Below are 24,669 nucleotides of genomic sequence, written 5' to 3'. Positions count from 1 at the left end.
CTGGATGTTAATTGAGATTAAGTTCACCATTCAGTGTCTAATAATCCAACCTCTCATACTTCCTCGGCGGTTATCCTTAACCACAATGACATCCACCACTGTACCTAATTCATTCATACTTCCCATACACTCGTCAATTCTACCGTGTTCTACTAAGATCTCTTTATTTCAGAGATCTTCACTCACATCAGCTTAAGATGCCTTTTTCTAGGCAATCTCTAAGTTCTATTAAGAACTCATGGGCGGAGTAATTTGGACGTTGTAACGGATCGCCTGGCACCCCGACTGGGTACCTCCGTTAAAGGATGCTCCTAGCGCTCCTGAGGACGTCAAGCACTGCAGGAGACACCACAACCACCGAATCTGAGAAGCATTGGAATCCTCTCTAGCATATGAATAGGAAAAACCATGCGAATAGGCTTACACTCCTAGCAGTCAACTGGAACAGCATGCAATAAATCCTTCCCCCAATAATGAGACGACACTTCACTTTGAGGGTAAAACAGGAACTCTGGACTGACACATCCAGCCTGGCTTTTATTTCCATCTCACACATATAAGACCGCCCACAGGGGAGGTGTAAAATATCCAATAGCATCACGGGTGCAACCCACACATCCCCTCCCCTTAGTGTGACACATAATCCCATTATTCATACAGTCTAAAATATACTTTTTACACAATATGTATAACTTCAAAACCATACATCACATTCACATAAAAATACATATCCACAATCAATCCATTCAGGGGAACAACATATTAAAAAATGGCATGAATCAGACCAGGGGTTCAAAAGTTAGTAAAGTATCTTTTAAAACCCCTAGCTTTCCAGCTCAGACCGGTTTTACAGAGCCTTCTCTCCTGGAGAAGTAATCCAATTACCTCCCAGGCCAGAGACAGACTCCATTGAGCACATGGGGACACAAAGACAGTAAAACACTTTAAAATACATAAATTCACCTTTTACACATAACACACAGACATTTCACATATCCCCAGATAGCTGGGATGTGAGCGCACAAAACTACCGAATAGCGCGCAGATCCTATTCACACAGTTCAATTGCAATGGAACCGAAGTCTTTAACTACACGAATGGGCTCCATGGCATAGCTATCTGGGTTAACACATTCACATAAAGTCTGGTCCATAGTCCAAAGGCAAGAGGCGGGCAAGCAGCCCCCTCCAAGGACACGTGGCGAGGTCGGTTTCGCCACAGATGTTGTGGAGGTGGAGATAATTTCTGTAACTTTATAACTGTTGTTTACTTTATTTTTATTTTTCTAATTCCTTTTGTGCTTTCATTTATTGATATTGCCTATCTTTTTTTTTTTTTTTTTTTTTTTTACTAACTTCTCTCTTTAGTACTTAGGCTTCCAGAAAAAATAAACACATAAATAAATAAATAGATAAATTTACAGATTACTCTTCAATATTTCTCATATTATATCCTTGTGTCTATCCCATTCCACTTTTCTTTTCTTTTCTCTTCTTTTCTTGGATCTCTAATCCAACCTCTTTTATAATTGTATACAAGTGCTGCCTTTTTTGTTTCCTTTAGTTGTGTATAGTGTCATAGATTGCCTCTTTCTTCTTTTTCCCCCTTTTTTAAATTGATTCTATTCTTTATAAATACTGTGAAAAAATATATATACAGATTGCTATTAAATATTTATCCTACTATATTCTTGTGTCTGTTCCCTTCCATTTTTCTTCTCTCTTTCGTGATCCAATCTAACCTCTATTATAATTTTATACAAGTGCTGCTTCTTTTATTTATATATAGTGTCATATATTGCATTATTATTTGGTGATTCTATTCTTTATGAATACTATGATTAAATCCTTATTTACCATTCACAAAAAAACAAAAAAAACCCTAGTCATTCTTCAATTCTTTTCATCCTACATCTTTCTTATTGTTCTATATTCAAATGCTCTATGAGTTGCTCTAAAATCAATTACTGACTTTTTATAAGTGCTACCTCTTTTATTATTTTTAACTATAACTTATCTTTTAATGGTTTTATTCTTTTTTTTTTATTTCAGTGCTGTGCCTTGTTTACATCCTATAGACCTTTATATCTTTCACCCAAGTTTAACCCCTTAAGGACCAAACTTCTGGAATAAAAGGGAATCATGACATGTCACACATGTCATGTGTCCTTAAGGGGTTAAAAAAAATAAAAAATGAAAGAGGCTTTTCATTTTTTCCTTCTGCCTCTTATCCAGGTTGCTTTATGTTAGCTGTTTCTCTTTTAACCAGGATGTTATTTTATCAACTGAGTCAAAAACCTCTAGGTGATCTTCAGTGAAAACTTGTATGGCTATTGGAAAGCCCCACGTATATTTTATATTGTATTTTCTTAATGTAGCTGTTGCTGGGCCATATTTTTTCCTTTGTGATCTGGTAAAAAAAGACAGATCTGGGAAAATTGTTATATTCTTAAATTCTTCTCCTTGTGGCTCTTTTTTTCTGCTTGTTTTCAATATTATTTCTTTAAATTGAAATGATGGAAAGCAGCTAATTATATATCTTGCCTTGTTGTCCGGTATATTTTTGGGTTTAAACACCCTGTGGTATCTTTCCAGGTTCTGGTTGAATTTTTTCCAATTCAATCCCCCAGGCTTTTCAAAGGTTGATTACATAATCTGGAATACTCTCTTGACTGATCGATTCTGGGACATTTCTTATTCTCAGATTATTCCGTCTTGAACGATCCTCTAAATCTCCCAGTTTTGTCTCCAATTCATTGATTCTTTTTGTCATTTCTTTATTTTGCTATTTTAATAGTTTTTCTTGAAATTCCATAGATATAATTTTTTTCTTCTGCCATATTTACTTTATCTGGTCAAGGATCTCTCCCGAATTCTGATTAATGTGTTTCATTAGAGTTTTTGATTGAGATTCTAGGCATCTTTCTAAGAATTCCGCAGTTATCTGCGTACTGGATATACTCTCCTGACTGCTTGGTGATTCTTCTATTCTTGAGGTCAATAAAGATGTATTTTCTGTCTTTTTCTCTTTGGTTAATTTATTGGAAGGTGAAAAAAAGTTTCTCTTTCTGGTTTGGAATTTTTCTTCTCCTTTTTTGAAGTAGTTTTATCCTGGGATCTAGAGGCCATTTCTCTATCCGTGTAAACTTAAACTTTGCTAAAATTTGATTATTCCTTATTTTTTTGTTCTCATTAATCTCTCCCCTTCTTTATTTTATTATTTATTCTTCTTTTTCTTTTTTCATCCTCTCTCCTCCTCTCTCTTTTGTCTATTCCTCCTATTTTATCTTAATTATCTCCTTTAATGATGTATTTTATGATTTATTTATAATACCAGTTTATCTGACACAGATTATAACCCAGATTTCACAGTGAAGGGAGAGGAGAGAAATCAAAGCACCAGCAGCAAACAGGCTGTTATGACAGTTTTTGGCCTCTCGTTTTAGTTGAGAGTTAGATATTAATTAATTAAATAGCCACAGCCACATTCACTTAAAACAATAAAAAAAAAAAAAAAAAAAAATAAAGGAACCAAAGAAGAAAAAGCCCAGGCTTTCAAGCCAGTCAAACAACTAAACAGCAATATTCAGCATGTATAGAGAAAGAAAAAAGGGACTTTTAGTGCACTTATCTCCTCGGGTGGGTTCGCGTCTTCCACTGCTGTTCACCTCTTCACTTCTTCGGCTTACAACCGCCGCTTATCATCTCGGAACAAACCGGGATCTCTTGCTTCTGACCACGCCGCACCTTTTCTCGACCTCCACCCGCCCTCCTTAACTCCGCCCTTTGGTACGTGCATCCGTACCTACGTCATCCAAGGACGCTATATCTGAGCAGCTCATTGGAGGTTTAGGCATATTAAAATACTGAGACCCACAGCAACATATGTTAGAAGGGGTAATCACCCAAACTAGCCAAAAACATATTAAGGGAGAGAGAGGAGAGCTCACCAGGTCCAAAGTTTTCCTGTGTAAATGTGGCTTTTTCTGCAGGTTCACCAGATATCCCATTCATTGCAAACAAGATAGGAGTATCCTTCTCCTTCCCATTGAGCTTATGATCTCGCCAACGTGTGCCTGACTTTATAAGTTACTTCATCCACAACACAGTTGTCTTCAATTTTGGGTATTACATATTTTAATGAGGACGCCTCCATCTCCATTCCCACCCGCCGCTAAGACCCTTTTAGCAGCCAAAGAGGATCCAGCAGCTCTCCACACAACATTTGAATGTGTAGAAAAATATCAAAAGATCTCATTCCTGTATGTGTTTCATCTCAGGAACAAATGTTTAAAACTAGGAAATAGAGGAGGGGAGAGTATCAGTCTCCCCTATTGAGGGCGCTAATCACTGGGACAAAAAGAATATAGTGTAAAAAAATTACAAATTTATTAATAACAATTCATATAAAATTCATGATTGTAAAACAGTACAATTACAAGACCAATATTAAAAGCCACAATCACCAACCACTAGCTCACAAGTATAAAGATGTTACCAAAAAGCCCTAGGTCGCGACTCTATGGGCTGAATATACTTGCTGCTTATTAGTGTAATCGTGATGGTGAAGTGGGCGGTCTCTGGACTGCAGTAAAAACGAAAAACAGGCTCAACGCGTTTCGTCCCGCGCCTTTCGGGACTTCCTCAGGAGCTGTGGATGCTGCTACTTCTCAGCCGGCTTCTCTTTTAAATCTTCGGAAATCTTCTATCTTCGCGCCAAAAACGCCGTCGCGCATGCGCACAACGACACGGAGTTCCGTTCAGCTACGGGTACCCTCGAGGACCAGTAGCTTTCGGGAAGTCATCGATGCGCATGCGTGGCAGATCTTGATCGCACAAAACTTTATTGGCACTGAGTATTCGGACACAATGTAACATAGCTGAAGTTACAAGTGATCCTAAACTCATCACATGTGTGCCTAATTTGCAACATTATAGGGAACCTAGAGATTACCACAAATTTGACAAATAAAATAGATTTAGCAAATAAAGTGGGAGACTAATATCTTAGTCATTAACTACAAAGACTATTTGGATGTTGGGTGTATATTGCATTTGCAGTAATCTTTACAGCCTAGATGAAATGGTATACATAAATCAATCTAACAAATTGTGAGATGCAATAAGTAAGATAAAACAATTTTGATTCCGTTAACCCCTTAGTGGTTACACAAACATAATATGGACCAAAGATAAATGTACTTATAAGAGAGGTTATTTCTCGTAGTGTGAATTAATGAAACACTAATCTTAATAACGTCATTTACATAACGAATACATATAACAAATGCATAAGTAGAAAATTAAAAATAAAAATAAACAACAGTGTATGAAAAAATATATATATGAAAGAAATTAAAATGTGATTAAATAAAATAAAGTAAAAATAAAAATAAAAAATAAAAATAAATAGAAATAGAAGTAAAAATAAATATAAATATAAATATAAATATAAAAATAAAAATAAAAATAAAAATAAAAATAAAAATAAAAATAATAAAAATAAAAATAAAAATAAAAATAAATATAAAATTAAATGTAAAAAAATGTAAACGATCATATTGTTAGTACGGTGTATCACATAAAAGCCAGAATATCTAGGTCTGTGTTCAGACCCAGGGGGGTAGAAGACTTCATTTTATAGATCCACTCTGTTTCTTTTCTGGCCAAAGTTTTAGTAGTATCTCCGCCTCTCCAATGTGGAACGACTAGGTCAATACCTATACAGATAAAATTATTCAAAGAAAAAACAGAACAAACATTACAATGTCGGGGTACACTGTGTTTTTCGCTTCTTTTCTTTATACCATTTACGTGCTCTAAGAGTCTTTCATGCAATTTGCGGATAGTTCGACCTATATATTGCATTCCGCATACACATTCTAGTATGCGGAATGCAATATATAGGTCGAACTATCCGCAAATTGCATGAAAGACTCTTAGAGCACGTAAATGGTATAAAGAAAAGAAGCGAAAAACACAGTGTACCCCGACATTGTAATGTTTGTTCTGTTTTTTCTTTGAATAATTTTATCTGTATAGGTATTGACCTAGTCGTTCCACATTGGAGAGGCGGAGATACTACTAAAACTTTGGCCAGAAAAGAAACAGAGTGGATCTATAAAATGAAGTCTTCTACCCCCCTGGGTCTGAACACAGACCTAGATATTCTGGCTTTTATGTGATACACCGTACTAACAATATGATCGTTTACATTTTTTTTACATTTAATTTTATATTTATTTTTATTTTTATTTTTATTTTTATTATTTTTATTTTTATTTTTATTTTTATTTTTATTTTTATTTTTATTTTTATATTTATATTTATATTTATTTTTACTTCTATTTCTATTTATTTTTATTTTTTATTTTTATTTTTACTTTATTTTATTTAATCACATTTTAATTTCTTTCATATATATATTTTTTCATACACTGTTGTTTATTTTTATTTTTAATTTTCTACTTATGCATTTGTTATATGTATTCGTTATGTAAATGACGTTATTAAGATTAGTGTTTCATTAATTCACACTACGAGAAATAACCTCTCTTATAAGTACATTTATCTTTGGTCCATATTATGTTTGTGTAACCACTAAGGGGTTAACGGAATCAAAATTGTTTTATCTTACTTATTGCATCTCACAATTTGTTAGATTGATTTATGTATACCATTTCATCTAGGCTGTAAAGATTACTGCAAATGCAATATACACCCAACATCCAAATAGTCTTTGTAGTTAATGACTAAGATATTAGTCTCCCACTTTATTTGCTAAATCTATTTTATTTGTCAAATTTGTGGTAATCTCTAGGTTCCCTATAATGTTGCAAATTAGGCACACATGTGATGAGTTTAGGATCACTTGTAACTTCAGCTATGTTACATTGTGTCCGAATACTCAGTGCCAATAAAGTTTTGTGCGATCAAGATCTGCCACGCATGCGCATCGATGACTTCCCGAAAGCTACTGGTCCTCGAGGGTACCCGTAGCTGAACGGAACTCCGTGTCGTTGTGCGCATGCGCGACGGCGTTTTTGGCGCGAAGATAGAAGATTTCCGAAGATTTAAAAGAGAAGCCGGCTGAGAAGTAGCAGCATCCACAGCTCCTGAGGAAGTCCCGAAAGGCGCGGGACGAAACGCGTTGAGCCTGTTTTTCGTTTTTACTGCAGTCCAGAGACCGCCCACTTCACCATCACGATTACACTAATAAGCAGCAAGTATATTCAGCCCATAGAGTCGCGACCTAGGGCTTTTTGGTAACATCTTTATACTTGTGAGCTAGTGGTTGGTGATTGTGGCTTTTAATATTGGTCTTGTAATTGTACTGTTTTACAATCATGAATTTTATATGAATTGTTATTAATAAATTTGTAATTTTTTTACACTATATTCTTTTTGTCCCAGTGATTAGCGCCCTCAATAGGGGAGACTGATACTCTCCCCTCCTCTATTTCCTAGTTTTTGTTTATAGGCTTTTTGGGGTGTGCCTATTATGAGTGGCAGCTTTTCTACTGTTGGATTTATCTGTAGAGCCTAGAGTCTGGATCTCCCTCTCATTTTTGTATTTACAAATGTTTAAAATCCTGTTCCATTGGCATGTCACCTGGGTTTTCCTACACATAATCTGGGGGAGTCAGACTGACCTCTGTTGTCATTTATGTGGCCACCGTGTGTGTCTATGTGTGTGCTGTCTGTGATGTAAAATAATGCGTGTATGTAGGTTGCTTGTAATATTTTGTGTTTGATGCAGGCTGTCTATGGTATATGTGTGTTAACCGCCTGTGGTATGTTTGTAGATAGTTTGTGTGTGTGCTGTCTATGATGTTAAGTGTATGCATGTGGTTTGCTTGCATGTATCTGTGTATGTGGTGGTTGTTTTGTCTATGATGCTTTGCCCCCACTCTCTAAACAACCTTTGGCCAGGGAGGGTGGAATGTGAGATCTGCACTTTCCATGGGTGCAGATCCCTTCTGCTTCTCCCTCCAAGCTAGTGCTTTACCTGTCAGTCACAGCATTGTCATGGTAACTTGCATCAATGCTCTGAATCATTGAGAAGTGTCAGAGTTACCTGTGGTGTCTGCATGCCCTGTCATGCAGACCACAGGCTTTTTTGCTCATCATGTGCTGAGGCACTCTTGGCCAGCTGGGGAGATCCTCTGAACTCCCCATTGAGCACATTTAGGTATGGCAGCCTTGTGTGACCATAGATTGTTGACCACTGCTTTTTACTATTGTTTTCTACTATTTTCTGCTTTTTTTGTGTGTTTTCCACAGGACATATGTGTTTTCCTGATGATTGAAAAAAAAAAAACAGACCCTGAACTTAAAAAAACAAATCATTGCGAATGTAAATGTTCCAGTTGTTTGCGGGCTTTCCCATACTGGGTCAATGAAGTACCGGCAGTGCTAAGACAAGTGTTCTGGGTGCTATCATGGGAGGTTACAAGAACACAATGTTCAGAGGAGCATAGCCTTTGCCTATAGATTCCTCTTTACTTCCCCAAATTAAGGGATTAGGGGCCAAGATGGAAGTTTCAGAGTCTGCAAAATTGGGGTTTCATTAAGCTGTAGGAAACTTTTTGGCAGTATGGGATTGCCCCCAAACAACCAAGAGATGATTTTTAATGTTGAGTGTCTGTCATAATTGTTTTCAGTGGTTAGCCCAAATTTAATAATATTAGTGCTGTCTCCTATAAATGTTATTGAGTGGTGTTTTTCTACCACCAGAGCAGAGGGAGACTATTGCCTCTTTGACCTTACTTTATCTCATTGTTATGTATGATTTTTGTGTATTTATTAGCATCTGAATTTTTGTTTCTAAATAGGTTGAAAAATTTCCCATTTTGTACATGTGGTTTTGTGTTGGTATATGATGGACCACCCCTGAGTTCTCCATTGCTAGGAAACATCTGTGGAACAGAATCAGATCTTTCATTTATTTCCTCATCAAACAGTTTAAGCATTGTCTATTCCAATAGAGAATGTAATAGCGATTTTGCAGGAGGATTTCATGCCAGCTACATCTCCATATCTCAAAATGATCCAAATGGTATGTATACATGTATGCAAAAAAATAAACATATAGAACAACATAAGTACAATGGACTATCTACAATGTGGCTGCATTTGGGGATGATGTTAATTTTTTTAGGGCACTGAAGTTCCCTTCTCTTTAAGTCTTTTAGATTCAGTCTAGAACAGGTTTTTATAATAGGTTATTAGGCTGGAATCCCAGAGCAAGGAGAAGCACACCCATAAAAAGAGCACTGGACAAAATAGAAACAGACATCAGTGGTAGGCAATCTTCAGTACTCCATATGTTCTGGGCTACATCTGCTCTAATCCAATAATGATGTTACAGTCGTAATGCTGGCAAAGCATCAGAGGAGATATAGCCCATAACATCTAGAGTACCAAAGGTTGTCTACCACTGTCCTACATGGTGAACATAGTGCAGACAATCATGGAGATGTTAAAGAAAAAATCTCAGACACGCACTGTGAGAAGTTTAAGTAGGTGTAATGGACACTGCAATGTTTCGACCTGTACCCAGGTCATTATCAAGCTTGATACCTGGTTACAAGCTGAAATGTTGCAGTGTCCATTAAACCTGCTTAAACTTATCACAGTGAGTGCCTGAGATTTTTTCTTTGATACCTGTTTTATGGGGTACGCTGACTCATACTCAGTCAACACCCTGTGATTTTTATGATTGAATGCAACCCTCTTTTCTCTTTTCTCTTTTGGTACCAATCATGGAGATGTTGTCAAAATAGCCAACAAGTCAGGACTGGAGGTACAGTATCAAAGTCAATTTATTAAACCAAAGATCTGGTAACTGGAGATCTGGATAGATAACATGAAACAGACCAGGAGAAGTGTTAGAATATTAATTTCTATAATAGCACATGGCACATAGCCAACATCAAAGTAACTATGACATTTATTGATAGCTCCAAATTTGATATAGCTTATTTAGTGATTACTGATCTTTTTTTTTTTCAATGTATATGTTTTATTAGGTTTTACAAATAATAACAATTTTACAGACAGGGGGAAAATAATACAGTACAATAACAGAAGAAGAAAATGTGCAAGGTTAGTAGGTTCGACCATGATGTTACAATGCCTGGGGTAAATGTTGTGGTCAACGACACATGTATCAATAAGCACCAGCAAGGTTAAGCATCAACGCATTACCTCTACTTTGTTCTACATGGATACTTTACTTCGGGCATCTACGAGGTGGCATCATCTTATCTTGTTACAAGGTGCATGAGTGTATGCGGCTGTGATCCAAATGCTTTATACTATATCGGCCAAAATCACATGTACGAAAAACGGTACCTTGGCGTTTGATATTAATAACCGAGAAACCAGGCGCAGTTCAGCCTGCGAACTTGCACATTAAACACAAAACATACCATATCAAGCTTAAATTCCCACTTGAGTGTTGCGAACCTTTTTTAATGCGCAAAGATGAGTAGTCAAGGGGAATAAAGCGAAAGTGAGAGTTCAGGATAGTGTGGTACAAAAAGGGGGGAGACAGAGGGGCGGGTTGTGAAGGTCATTTTATACCCCAACACAGTAAAATATTAATACAATTACAGTTCTTAGAGGACCGTTTCCCTGAATGTTTCCCAATTTTGCCAATTGGTTAGAAATTTGGCCGAGCGACCTTGCTTTGCCCATTCTTTTTCATGGTAATACGTGGTGTCGGTTCTACGAAGGACCTCTGTTACTGTTGGACAGGTGGAACTTTTCCAGTGGGATGCTATGCTAATTTTGGCAGCTAAGAGTATGTTGATTACCGCATCTCTTGCAGGGAAACTCTGCAAGTCATCAATAAAGTGAAGCAAGTAACTCTTGGGCGTGAGTGGTATCTTAATTTTGCAAAGTGAGTGGATGGAGTTTTGTATGTCTCGCCAAAAATTACATATGTCATCACAGTACCAAAATATGTGTTCCAGAGATCCTTCCGCCTTGTTACATCTCCAGCATAATGGAGAGGAGGTAGGATACATTTTGTGGAGTTTGCTCGGGATCAAATACCACCTCATCAGCATTTTGGCATATGCTTCCCACAGTGTGGCACATTTAGATGATTTTTGAGTGCATGAAATAGTATGTTCCCATTCAGCTATAGTGGGGGCCATACTCAATGTTTCTTCCCATTTAAGCATATAAGGCAATTTTGCAGTTTTGCTGATGTCATTTTGCATTAAGTAGCATAGGGAGAGAAATTTACAAGAGTGACGTGAAATTGTTGCATTGTAACATTTCCTCCCCAAGCGGCTAAATGCCATCGGGTTAATATATTTGATTGAGTTGGAGTGAAGTATGTTTTTCACTCGGATATACAAAAATATATCTCTTGGTGGTAAATTGTATGTCGCCTGTAGTATTTGAAACGGGTGTAACCCATTCTTATCAAATAAATTGTGAACATGGGTGATGCCTAGTGTCATCCATTTGTGTGTTGGGAGGTCAGGTGAAATACTGGAGAGGGCTGATAGAGGTGCCAGATACAGTGACTCCCCTGCATGCCACAGTGATTTGCTCCACTTTTGCCAAGAATTTAGGAAAAAGCGAGTTGTTGGGAGCATGGAGGGATGTGACGGGGAATCGGAGGTCCACAAGATATTTGGGAGGGAGACTAAGTTACCACAGGCGGATTCAAGTTTTACCCACACCGGCTTTGTCGTGCCCAATAGGAGGTTGAGGCCTTGCGCCAATAATGTAGCCCTGTAGTAATGTGCTATGTTTGGTACACTGAGCCCACCTTGTCGGAGTGGACGCCATAGTGACCGAAAGGCCACTCTTGGTGGCTTTCTTTTCCAGATGTGGGCGTTAATTGCTGCTTGGAATCTTTTGATAAGAGAAGTAGGCAGAGCTATGGGCAGTGTTCTGAACAAATAAAGTATATGGGGAAGAATCATCATTTTTACTGAGTTAATCCTACCTATCCATGATGTGTAAAGCTTTTCCCACGCGTTCATTTGTGTAGTGATTTTTGTGAGGACCGCTATATGGTTTTCTTTTATTGTCTGTGCCCTAGAGTGTGTTAGTCTTATCCCTAGGTAAGAAAGAGCCTTCGTTTTCCAGTCAAAGGAGTATTTATCTTTCAAATCCTGTGTTACTTGTTTGCTGATGCCTATAGGGAGTATTTGTGTTTTCCTGACGTTGTTTTTGTAATATGATATGGAGCCATAATTAGATAAAGTACTTAAAAGCTGTGGAATGGAGTCAGTCGGGTTTGCAAGGAAAAGCACAATATCGTCCGCAAAGAGAGCCAATTTTTTCTCTCCTGTTGGAGTGGCAAGGCCAGGTAAATTCGTGTCAAGTTTTATCGTTTTAATCAGGGGCTCTAGACACAGGATGAATATCAGCGGAGACAGGGGACACCCCTGTCTTGTTCCATTTGATATTTGGAAACTTCTGGATGTGAAGCCAGAATTGAAAACTTTGGCAGATGGTGCGGAGTAAAGGGCCAGAACACTGGTCTGAAAGGCTTGTGAGAATCCGAATGCCGATAGAGTTGCAGTCATGTATTCCCAATTTAGGCGGTCAAATGCCTTTTCTGCGTCTAGCGCCATTAAGACGCCTTTCCCGTGTTGTTTATTGGCCCAATCAATCAAGTCCATACAATATCTGGTATTGTCGCCTACTTGTCTCCCAGGAACAAACCCTGCTTGTTCCTCCGAGATTAGAGTATGTAAGAGGGGTTTAAGTCTGTTGGCAATTAGTTTAGCGTATAATTTGACATCTGCATTAAGTAGGGAGATTGGGCGTAGGTTGCTGCAAATAGTTGGTGGTTTATTAGGTTTAGGCAGGGTGATGATGTAGGCTTCCAGCATTTCGTTGGGAAATTTGCCTACCAATCTGATTTCATTAAATAGTTTAGTGATATGCGGTGTTAGGGATGAAGACATTTTAATATAATAATAATTGGAGAGGCCATCAGGTCCTGGGGCTTTATACTTGGGTAGGGAGTGTATCGCCTGTGCTACTTCCTCCTCCGTGAATGGTGCATCTAGGAGATCGTTTTGGGGTCCTGTAGTTTGTGGCAACGTAATTTGGGATAGATAGTGTGATATCTCTAGAGAGTTCGGTATGTGCGTGGTCTTGTTGGCGGCCAAATTATATAGACCCTCATAATAATGGGACAGTTCATCCACAATATCGTTAGGGTTGTAAATTCTGGTGTTGTCTTTAGAGAGAATATACGGGATTTTAGTCTGCAAGTACTTAACTTTTAATTGATTAGCTAAAAGTTTCCCTGCTTTGTTGCCCTGAATGTAATAGGATTGGCGTGTCTTGAGTAGGCGTCTGGTGTACATCTGGGCCTGGAGGTTTTGAATTTCACCTTGCAGCTTAGCGATTTGTTTGGAGGTAGATTTTGATGGAGATGTTTTATTGGAAGTTTCCAGTGTGAGGAGGTTTTGACGGAGAGTGGCGTCTTTGGAAATGATTTGTTTTTTGGCAATGGAGCCTAATTTAATGAATTCCCCCCTGACAACCGCCTTGTGTGCAAGCCATTGGGTTTCCACTGAGGTGTCTGCGGTGGAGTTGAGGGAAAAGTAGCTATCAAGGGTTGTGGAAATCTGTTGGCTATTTGCGGGTCGTCCAGAATGGCCTCATTTAGACGCCACTTTCCTCTTCCTCTTGGGGAATATGGTACCTCAAGTGTGATCAGTATAGGAGCATGGTCTGACCATGTTCTAAGACCAATGGTTTGATCTAAAAGATGGGGAAGTGTAGATTTGTCAATGAAACACATGTCAATGCGCGTATATGTCAGGTGGACGGGCGAGAAGTAAGTGTAGTCTTGGGCTTTTGGAAATAAATTCCTCCATGTATCATAGAGGTCGTGTTTATGAATGAGTTGCGAGAGCAATTTGCTATTATGTGCGGAGGATTTAATGGGGGACTTGTTGTTTGTGCGTTTGATGTCCAAAGAGGGGTCTAGGGTGCAATTACAATCACCGCATACGATTAAGTGTCCTTGTTTGATGGATTCAATTTTTTTGAATGCCTTGCCTAGAAATGAAACTTGTGCCTCATTGGGGGCGTAAAGGGAGGCTACTGTCAACAGTATTCCATTCAATTCACCTACCAGTATAAGTAGCCTGCCTTCCTTATCAGTATATTGTTTGCGCAATGTGAATACCCAGTCCGTGTTGAATATTATTGCAACTCCTTTGGATTTAGTTTGCGAGTGTGCAAAATACGCTGTGTGGTAGTTCGGGGAGCGAATTTGGGGTGGGTTTCTACTAGCAAAGTGAGTTTCTTGCACACATACAATGGCTGCCTTCGATTTATGCATTTCTTGCAGTAATTGCTTTCTTTTATAAGGGCTGTTGAGGCCTTTGGCGTTTATGGAGAGGATTGTCATTGATTTAGGAGCCATAAAGGGTGAGTATTAATAATGCTAAGGGGTGATCTAGTCTGATGAGAGGTGTATTGTGAACTCTGAGTACCTTGAGCCATGAGAGATTTGGGTCATTCAGTGTCACTGAGTTCGTGATGACAGAACGAGTGGTCACGGGGGGACGGCAGTAAGCACGCCTTTCCTGCAATGGGGTTTCCTGGGAACCATCTAGGTGAAGAACATGAGGGGGAGAGGGGAGGGCAAAAACAAAAGAGAAAAAACAGCAATAACGAAAGTATGTACATACATAACCCTTAATAAGGTTAACAAACGTAGCCATACTCATGGTAGAAACTAATATACCCATGAGTGGCTCGACGAGGGGCTTTTAGGCTCCTCCCGACCTATGGTTCGCAACCTTAATTTTACATAATACCAACAATAACCACATATGTGGAATTTGAATAACCTCAACTTGTATGAACCTGCTCTTAAAGAGCACCCAGGTGGGACGTAAACATCGTTCGTATATGAACGTAAACTAGGAACGTATGGGGTATTGTAGAGTACCACATTGCGATACACAAGTGGTATGAGCTCGGTGAGCGAATTGTCAAAGGTTTGCTAAAGCATCAAAATAGCATTGAGATACAGTTTACAGTATGTTCACAGGTGATAATGATTCAATATGGTGCACCAGGAGATGGTGAGGTTGCACACTAAGTAAAGGAAATGCAGGCTACTATAGCACTACCTAGAGAGAGAGCGCATTTTTGATGCTAACGATCTCTAAGGGGGCACCACGTGGCCTGGGCATGGCCCATGTGGCGTACAGTATTGCGGGGCCAGCTCTCTAAGTTAGTGATCAGTTAGGGCAAAGATATAAGCATAATGTGCAAACTGACAATTAATATCACCAATGCAACCTTATAATAACATAACCTGCATGTAGATAAATATGCTTAGAGAGTTCAAGGGTCCTTGGCTGGAGAATGAGCCATGTGCCAATCTGCTTGGAACCTCTTAGTTGATGCGGCTTCTACAGGTTCTGGTCCTTTGGGCGACCCGGTCCATAGGCCCCAGGATGTGATCAACTTCATACCTTCTTTCGGATCATTCGCCACATAGTTCCGACCTTGTCGCCATATAACCAGTTTTGTGGGGTATCCCCATTTGTAGATTACGTTGTTGTTTCGTAAAGTCTTAGTGATCGTAATGAACTCCTTCCTTTTCGCCATCGTGGTCGCTGATAGATCTGCGTATAAAGCGATGTGTTGGTGAGGTTCTGGCAGAGTTGAGATTTTTCTCGCTGCCTGCAGTAGCGTTTCTTTATGCGCATAATAGTGGAACCTGACAATAACATCCTTTGGGACTTCGTTTGCCAAGCGAGCCGGGCGTGGTAGCCTATGCATGCGGTCGTAGGCCCACGCTGAGTCGGGCAGGCTCGGGACTAAAGACTTGCATAGGGAAAGAATGTAAGCTGGCAGCGCATCGCGGGATACATCATCCGGTATGCCCCTAAAGCGGACATTTTGTCTTCTAGACCTGTCCTCTATGTCCACCATTTTGAGTTTTAACAATGCGTTTTCTTCCGAAAGCACCTGGAGTTTGTCCGCTATGTCGTTGTGGGCCGCACATAATTCGTCTGTTTTGTTTTCTAGGTTATTTGTTCTCTCACCTATGCTGGAGATTTCTCTGTGTAGTTCTCCATTAATACGATGAAAGTCGGCTGTTATTGTCGCCCGGAGTTCCTGCAGCATCTTGTGAAGGCTGCGCTCCGTGACAGGGGCCTCTGAGTACTTGGTATTGTGTGACTCATAGTCAGATTGGCCGTCCGACATGTTAGGCGCATCGTCGCCATCTTGGGTGTCTTTGCGGCGTTCCGATCTCTTCATTCTGGACGTTTCAGAGAGCTTTAATTGTTTAGACGAGGGCATTGTATATCTGTGCCCTCTTCGATGCATGTAAGGTGAGTTTTAGTAAGGTTTATTGCTAAATGCTGTGAATAAAGTCGCTTTTAGGTCGGGGTGTTGGCGGAGCTCCTAAGCCATGCGACCGCTCTCACCGGAAGTCAGACACGCCCCCGTGATTACTGATCTTTTGACGTTATATAACTTCTAAATATCGATTTTTTATATTTGTCACTTCTTACTTGATATGTGTATAAAATCAACATTTAGTGGCTATCCCCTAGCAACTAATACTCTTTTTCTCCCATCAATCATTATTTTATTTTTTTTAATTTTTTTTGTCACCATGTAAACTCTGAATATCAGATCAAGTTAACATAGTTGGCCATTGGGCTAGTTGCTTGCTCAGTTATACACCCATATGGTTCTTTGAAGACATAGAATTCAGCTGAATAGCTGACTCAAGTCTACCAAATATTTGTTTGGAGTCTCTTCTCAATTCATTTCAGAAATTCTGGTTTCTTAATTCAAGGGAATTAAGTATGCTGATAACTTGTTTTCTGATATTGAAAAAACGGACTCCTTCAACGCTAGAGGCTGGTAAAATGACACAGAGCACTCTGATTGGCTTAAACCAGCCAATCAGAGTGTTCTTAGCCTAATTGCAGGGCATGGCAAGGCTTCCTCCGCCCTGCAGAGCTCAGTCTGCGCGGAGCCCTCCATGGGTGAAGATGGATTTTTTTTTTTGCGCTCGTTTTTTTTTTTTTTAATTGCGTCGGTTATTATGTTTTTTTATTTGGCCTTTTTTGGGGCTGAAAAGAGAAGATTTTAGAAGAAAGAAAACATCGAATGGTAAGTTGTTTTTATCTAATTTTTTTTACAGGTTTTTAGTTAAAGGTCCCCCCTCATTATTTTTAGGGTGAGGGGGTAGGTAGGGGGATATTTTTTTTTTGGGGGGAAGGGGTGACTAGGGTCCCCCCCTTTGTATTTAGGGCCCCCACCCACTGCTCAGGTCCCCCCTTATTGTTATTTTTAGGGCCCCCACCCACCGCTCAGGGGTGGGAGCCGGGGGGGACAGTAGGTCCCCCTTATTGTTATTTTTAGGGCCCCCACCCACCGCTCAGGGGTGGGAGCTGGGGGGGACAGTAGGTCCCCCCTTATTGTTATTTTAGGGCCCCCACCCACTGCTCAGGGGTGGGGGCTGGGGGGACAGAAGGTCCCCCCCTTATTGTTATTTTTAGGGCCCCCACCCAGCGCTCAGGGGTGGGGGCCGGGGGGGACAATAGGTCCCCCCTTATTGTTATTTTTAGGGCCCCCATCCGCCGCTCAGGGGTGGGGGCCAGGGGGGGACAGTAGGTCCCCCCTTATTGTTCTTTTTAGGGCCCCCACCCGCCGCACAGGGGTGGGGGCCTTGGGGGGGGCAGTAGGTCCCCCCCTTATTGTTATTTTTAGGGCCCCCACCCATCGCACAGGGGTGGGGGCCAAAGAGGGGGAGGACAGTAGGTCCTCCCCTCATTATCTTTATGGCCCCCACCCGCCGCCCAGGGGTGGGGGCCGGGGGTAAGGAGAGTAGGTCTCCTCCCCCCCCTTCAATCACTATTGTGGCCAGAAAGAGTTCCTGTGGGTTTTAAAATTCGCCTGCCTATTGAAGTCTATGGCGGTTCGCGACATCACTATCTGCTACTAGAAACCAGGCTCATAGTGCAGAAAATCCCCTCAGCAGTATGGTTAGATAGGCAAGATATACCTAGAGGTGACTGTACATACTTATTGATAGCTAAGTATGCACTCACTTTTTGATTTTAACCAGCCTTCTTTATCCACTCAAAGGCAAACTTTCCAGCTAGTCTCAACCTTAGGACATGTCAGTTCTTGGGGAAATGAGACCTCCTACATGCAATTTCTGCTAGAAATTCTGCTGGTCTACTTCACCTAATAAATACATTAAATGTAGAACCCTTTAAATACCAACAACTTAGGCAATTCTACTAGTGTTTAGACTCAAAGCAAATGAGAAGTTGTGGTACCAAGCAGAACCCCTATCCAGAATCATTTCAACGTTAGACCAAATATTTCTTCTGGTATCCCATAGCCCCCTAAATTCATGTTCAGGTGGGAGAAATAATTAGAGAGAACATACACTGATGAATAAAGATCAAAATGTTGAGTCTCTGCAACCAAATTCTCTGTGCACAAAACTCCAAAAAACTGATTATAAAATTGTGTCATACTTGTATGACACCCCAGAAATTGAGTATATTGGTTCAATGCTGATCTTGTCTTACATATGCTTTGAGATTATATACCAATAAACAAACAAATTTAGACCACCCAGGTGCAGTTATATATAATAAACAAAAAAAGATAATTATTTCCTTTTTAGTAGGTTGTAACAAAGGATTCCTCTCAATCCTCAAGGATAAATGTAAAAATAAGATACACCTAAATATATGAACAGAGAAAAGAAAAAACTCATAGGGAAATACAATATAACAACAATTGGCCCCATACTACAATATTGCACTCACAGACTGAATATTGCACTCACAGACCCACCAGTATTGCTTTTGATTTTCATGGATTCACCATCTCTCAGATGTCCATGGATGCATGAAAGAAATATATAAGTGAACATAGTACAGCACTGTTTGAAAATGGAAATCACACGCTTTATTCAGGTACACTTACAATATACAAGGAGTTAAAAAGCCTATCAGTACATCTCTGCATTCCCTCCATCCAAGTAATATCAGTTAGAGGTTTCCACACAGGAGTATCAGGCAAAAGCTTATTAAAATATTTTAAAATAAAATAAAAAAACAAATAAACGCTATGCATTTTATCTACTGCGGTAGACTTCCTCAGGAGAAATAAAACTGAACAGTACACAAATGAGGTGCTGTATTAAGTCTAGAAATGGAACTCTATTTAAAAGTCCCTCCCATTGATGTTTAGATCCACTTGGTCTATGCGCTGTCTTCAAAACACCTGCTTTCGGTTGATCGTCCTTTACTTTCCTTATATGGATTTCCTTATATGAATCCTTCCCTTTACTTAACCCTTTAAGGACACAACTTCTGGAATAAAAGGGAATCATGACGGAATATTTCTGTTATGTGTCCTTAAGGGGTTAATACTACATTCTGATACATCTGGGTTCTTGAAAAACACCTATTGTAAAACCTGAAATTTATTCACATTTATTTGATTGTATATATTGTTCTCCTGAACTCTTTGTCCGTATGTGTTTGATTGTTAAAACACTGATTAAATATATTATTGTTCATAGTGAAATACCAATAAGATAATGAAGTATTAACCCTTTTAATTTATTTTTTATTTGCATGCCATTATTTTACATTTAACGATTTAATGAGGATTGACTGTGTAAAGACTTTGATGAGAACGAAGAACGAAGTGGAACGCATATGCATCCCAGTCGCATGAAAATGACGTCAACCCCATTGAAGAAAAAGACAGACAACTTCCTGATCAGTGAAATGCATGTGCGTTTCACGGACGTCTGCCGAAAATCCATATAAGGAAAGTAAAGGACGATCAACCGAAAGCAGGTGTTTTGAAGACAGCGCATAGACCAAGTGGATCTTAACATCAATGGGAGGGACTTTTAAATAGAGTTCCGTTTCTAGACTTAATACAGCACCTTATTTGTGTACTATTCAATTGTACCGCAGTAGATGAAACACATAGAGTTTGTTATTTTATTAAAATGTTTAATTATTTTAATAAGCTTTTGCCTGTGTGGAAACCTCTACCTCAAATCACTTGGGCAGAGGGAATGCAGAGATGTACTGATGGGCTTTTTAACTCCTTGTATATTGTAAGTGTACCTGAAAGCGTACCTGAAGCGTGTGATTTCCATTTTCAAACAGCGCTGTACTATGTCCACTTATATATTTCTTTCATGCATCCATGGACATCTGAGAGATGGTGAATCCATGAAAATCTTGTCACGTCCTGCTCTGTTCTGTGGAGATGTCTGGCTTTGGCTTCTGGTATCCAGTACTCTTTTTACTATCCTTGTTTAGTTTTTCTTGGTTTTTTGGTTTTCTATTCTATGTCGGGTTTTCTTTATGCTGGGATTTCTGGGTTCATTCCTGTAATCCATCCCTGGGATTCCCAGTCTCCAGGTTTCATTTAAATGTTTGTTTTATGTTGCCACACCCGTTTGTTTTCCATCATTCACTCTGTTTCAGTGTTCCTGCAGGCAGTTCCTCGAGGCTTCTGCCCTTTCTTGCAGGTAAGTGCTATATATGTCTTTTGGTTGTTTTAGCATACATTAGGCAGTGTAGGACCTGCCAGATATGGGGTACATTGGCGTTGTTGGCAGGCTTATTCAATGTATGATCATATAGTGTGACTAAATCCCCATGATTTCCATATGTAGTACTTAGTTATTTCTCCTCTTGTTTTGCCTATGTTATCTTGTCTTGTTTTAGTTTGTATACCCAGTCCATGTACAGTCCTGTCCAGTCTTGCCCATGTCATGTTCATGTTTTCCTTATGTCTTGTGTATATGTTCTGGGTTTAGCTTACTATCCTTCTCTGGTTCTGGGTTCTCCTTGTTTTGTCTTGTTTCTAGTACTGGATACAATCTTGCTGCAGAGCCTCCCTATTCAGCTCCTGGGAGGTCTGCTTAATTTCCAAGCTCCTAGTTCCTGGTATGCGCTTAATCTAATTCAGGGTCTTGGTATGTGGCTGCACAAACGCTGGTGCTCAACACCAGGGGGCGTGCGGTTACCCTGCACCAGACCCTGCTAATCCACCTCCACAATGTGACTCGTACTCTGAACATCAGGCATACTGGGTCCCGGTCCACGCAACGCCGCCCGGACACTGGGTCCCGGTCCACGCACCGCAGCCCGGACACTGTCTGGGTCCCGGGCACAGGACTGCCACCCTGACAAATCTAAAGCAATACTGATGGGCCTGAACAATTCATTCAGTCTGTAAGTGCAATATTGTTAGAAGGGGCCAATTGTTGTTATATGGTATTTCACTATGTGTTTTTTTCTTTTTTCTGTTCATATATTTAGGTGTATCTTATTTTTACATATATGCTTTGAGAATGCCAGATTATATGACCAATCTGCAAATAAGTATATAAAACCATTAATACTGTGGCTGATGAAAATGTGCCATTTCATCCGACATGATGCTACATTTAACCAAGCTCTCTATTTTCAAATATAACATAATCTTATCTAAACACCTGCTTAATGTCGCTAAGTTAATTATCCCTGCACCTGCGTAATGTTGCTAAATTAATGATCCCTGCCCTGGCTTTCATGCTTTGTCACTGGTTAACTTGGGTAGAAAAAATAAAACTAATAGATGAACAGACAGTAGTGCTAGTGTTTTGAAATGAACAATATCTTAAAACTTAAAGAAACTGGTTACGACATCTCACTATGGTCTCAATTTAATCATATCAGCTGATATTTTATTGCATATTTTTATTGCAGTTCAATTGAACTTAATGCCAGCTAAAATTATAGTTGCTGAATCTAAAGGAAAAATCATCCAATAAAAGGTGTGCCTAAAGCACATTTATTGTCCTTTTTAATGACTAATCCTTCTAGTTACCAAAATAAAGAAATAATCAGCATGACCCCTTATTAGTATCAGTGAATGGAAGCTGCCCACAATAATAATAATCTAGTGACTGGGTAGCTATTGTACTGGTGGGCGGGAGCAATTCATTAAATAATAAAAAGGGGGACTTAGTGTCCTCTGGTTCCACCTGTAAATAAAATAAATGGGGGACATTTTGTCTACTCCAGGCCCCCAACCCATGAACAGTGGGTGGGGCTCTATTATTTATTATAACCTGCCCCCCAGCCTCCACAATTATGTATAGAAGGGAGAGTGGACATGCCATTGTCTACCCACCCAAATTGTCACCATTCAGAGAAAAGGCAGTGTTTGCATTGCTCTCTAGGAACGCCTCCAGTACCTACTCCTCAGACAACAACTAGAGGTGCGTCCTGGGGCAGTGCTGCACAGTGTGCAGCACTGATGTTTAGCATTTCCATGATTTATTGCATCTCTATGAGGAGATGCTGATTTGCCAGGCTGACATTTGGCACTGCCCCACCCTGCCTCCTTCTTGATCTTGGACAATCCAATGCTTTTGCTATGGTAAAGCATTGGATTGGCAAGATCATCAATTCTAATGCAGTAAGCCAAGGAGGCAGATTGGGGGCAGGGTCAGCGCTGGCGAACCTGTGCAGATCTGAAAAAAGGTGCATTTTTCTTACCCTTTAAGTGGGGCAAGCCATCTAAATGGTGGTTTTAACACTATACCATCAGGAATATATGTTTCAAGGAGCTTAGAGGCAAAATGTAGTAGGGGTTATGTGTGTAAATGGTGAAATGTGTGATCAGGGTGGTATGAGTTGAGCTGAAAGTAAGCAGAAGTAAGCTGAAAAGTCAGAATCTTCAAGATTGGTGGAAGTTGCAAATGTGGGATGAATCAATATGTTATAAGTGTTGGTGTTAGATGGAAAATTCTATAATATTGCTAAAATTATGGAAATTTGCAGAGAAGTTCTTGAGTTGGTTAGATTAGTCCAACCGATACAGAGAAGTGACGATGTCTATATGTAATTGGTGCTGATCAAGTAACAAAAGAGTACTGCAAGACTGCAGTAGCATAACTGTGTTTAGAAGGGGTAATGGTCAATTTGATGTTTCATATTAGAGAGGATAGAGAATCATTTGCAGAGTAAGTTAATTGTGTGAGGCCAAAGAATGAAGACAATTAAAGAAATATGAAGACATTATAGTTGGCTAGAGTATTGATTGAGATCATGAAATCTCTAAGAATTCACAGTCCCAAAATAGTACTTTATTAGTTTTTTTATTTAGTCAGCTAAAGATGCCCAGTGCAATTATCATATCTGTAACATGACTAATATTAATTAAAAAAACATTGACTTAGCACTGATCAGATAAAGATATAAAGATAATCAGACATCCTAATGTTTATTTAGTCATCTGTACAGAGCAAGTATGTGTGTGTGTGTGTTTGTGTAGTATGTATATATAATGACTATACTATAATCCCTTTTAAGTGTATAAGCTCAATGTTATACTCAAAATTACCCTGAAAGAGCATCTAATAGCTCAGGAACAGCTAAAAAAAAAAACATGTACAGTTCCTAACAGTTCCTAAATGTAAATATAAATGTTAATACACATGCAACCAACATTGCAACTTTCTGCTCCTCTTGCTTGCAGAAATGTGTTAGCCAGAAATCACTGAATATGCTACAGAAAGTGCCAACTCTAAGACAATTCATTGTTGATACAGTTATGATCAGCAAAAAGGTCTGATTATTTTGGATGAGCAAATTCAGCGCATTTTCTTCTTTTCACAAAACCAGAATTGTAGAATATATATATAATATATATATATATATATATATATATATATATATATATATTTTTTTTTTTTATTGTGAATAATTTGTGAGTTCTACAATAATCAGGACTTCTACAATTCACTGGCCAAGCTTATTTTAAAGTGACTCTATCATCACCCAGGCCACTTCATTTCAATGTTTACATTGCAGGGTTAAATACGTTAATTTAATACTTTCCTATGGCAAAAATGTTAATGCGTGTAGTGTGCCTTGCAAAAGTATTCACCCCCTTGACTTTTTACCTATTTTGTTACATTAAAGCCTTAAGTTCAATGTTTTATTAATCTGAATTGTATGTGATGGATCAGAACACAATAGTCTAAGTTGGTGAAGTGAAATGAGAAAAATATATACATAAAACTATTTTTTAGAAATAGAAAACAGAAAATTGGCATATGCGTATGTATTGACCCCCTTTGTTATGAAGCCCAAAAAACGCTCTGGTGCAACCAATTACCTTTAGAAATCACATAATTAGTGAAATGATGTCCACCTGTGTGAAATCTAAGTGTCACATGATATGTCATTACATATACACACACCTTTTTTTGAAAGGCCCCAGAGGCTGCAACACCTAAGCAAGAGGCACCACTAATCAAACACTGCCATGAAGACCAAGAAACTCTTCAAACAAGTAAGGAACAATGTTGTTGAGAAGTACAAGTCAGGGTTAGGTTATAAAAAAATATCCAAATCTTTGATGATCCCCAGGAGCACCATCAAATCTATCATAACCAAATGGAAAGAACATGGCACAACAGCAAACCTGCCAAGAGACGGCCGCCCACCAAAACTCACAGACCGGGCAAGGAGGGCATTAATCAGAGAGGCAGCACAGAGACTAAGACTAAGGTAAACCTGGAGGAGCTGCAGAGTTCCACTGCAGAGACTGGAGTATCTATACATAGGACGACAATAAACCTATACGCTCC

At 39.3% G+C, this 24,669-nt stretch overlaps 1 protein-coding gene across 1 annotated transcript in view; it reads left to right on the top strand.

The window, feature by feature from the left end:
• Positions 1-24,669, top strand: part of LOC134587161 (CUB and zona pellucida-like domain-containing protein 1) — a 110,890-nt gene that overhangs the window by 63,289 nt on the left and 22,932 nt on the right. Inside the window, exon 8 of the mRNA XM_063443348.1 lies at positions 8,834-9,057. The gene's annotated coding sequence lies outside the window, so the exon portion shown is untranslated. The remainder of the gene's footprint in view (positions 1-8,833; positions 9,058-24,669) is intronic.

Source organism: Pelobates fuscus, chromosome 2 (assembly GCF_036172605.1).
Source record: "Pelobates fuscus isolate aPelFus1 chromosome 2, aPelFus1.pri, whole genome shotgun sequence".
Classification (NCBI taxonomy): Eukaryota; Metazoa; Chordata; class Amphibia; order Anura; family Pelobatidae; genus Pelobates; species Pelobates fuscus.
Note: the sequence above shows the minus strand (reverse complement) of the source record. Positions and strands in the feature narration are given on the sequence as shown.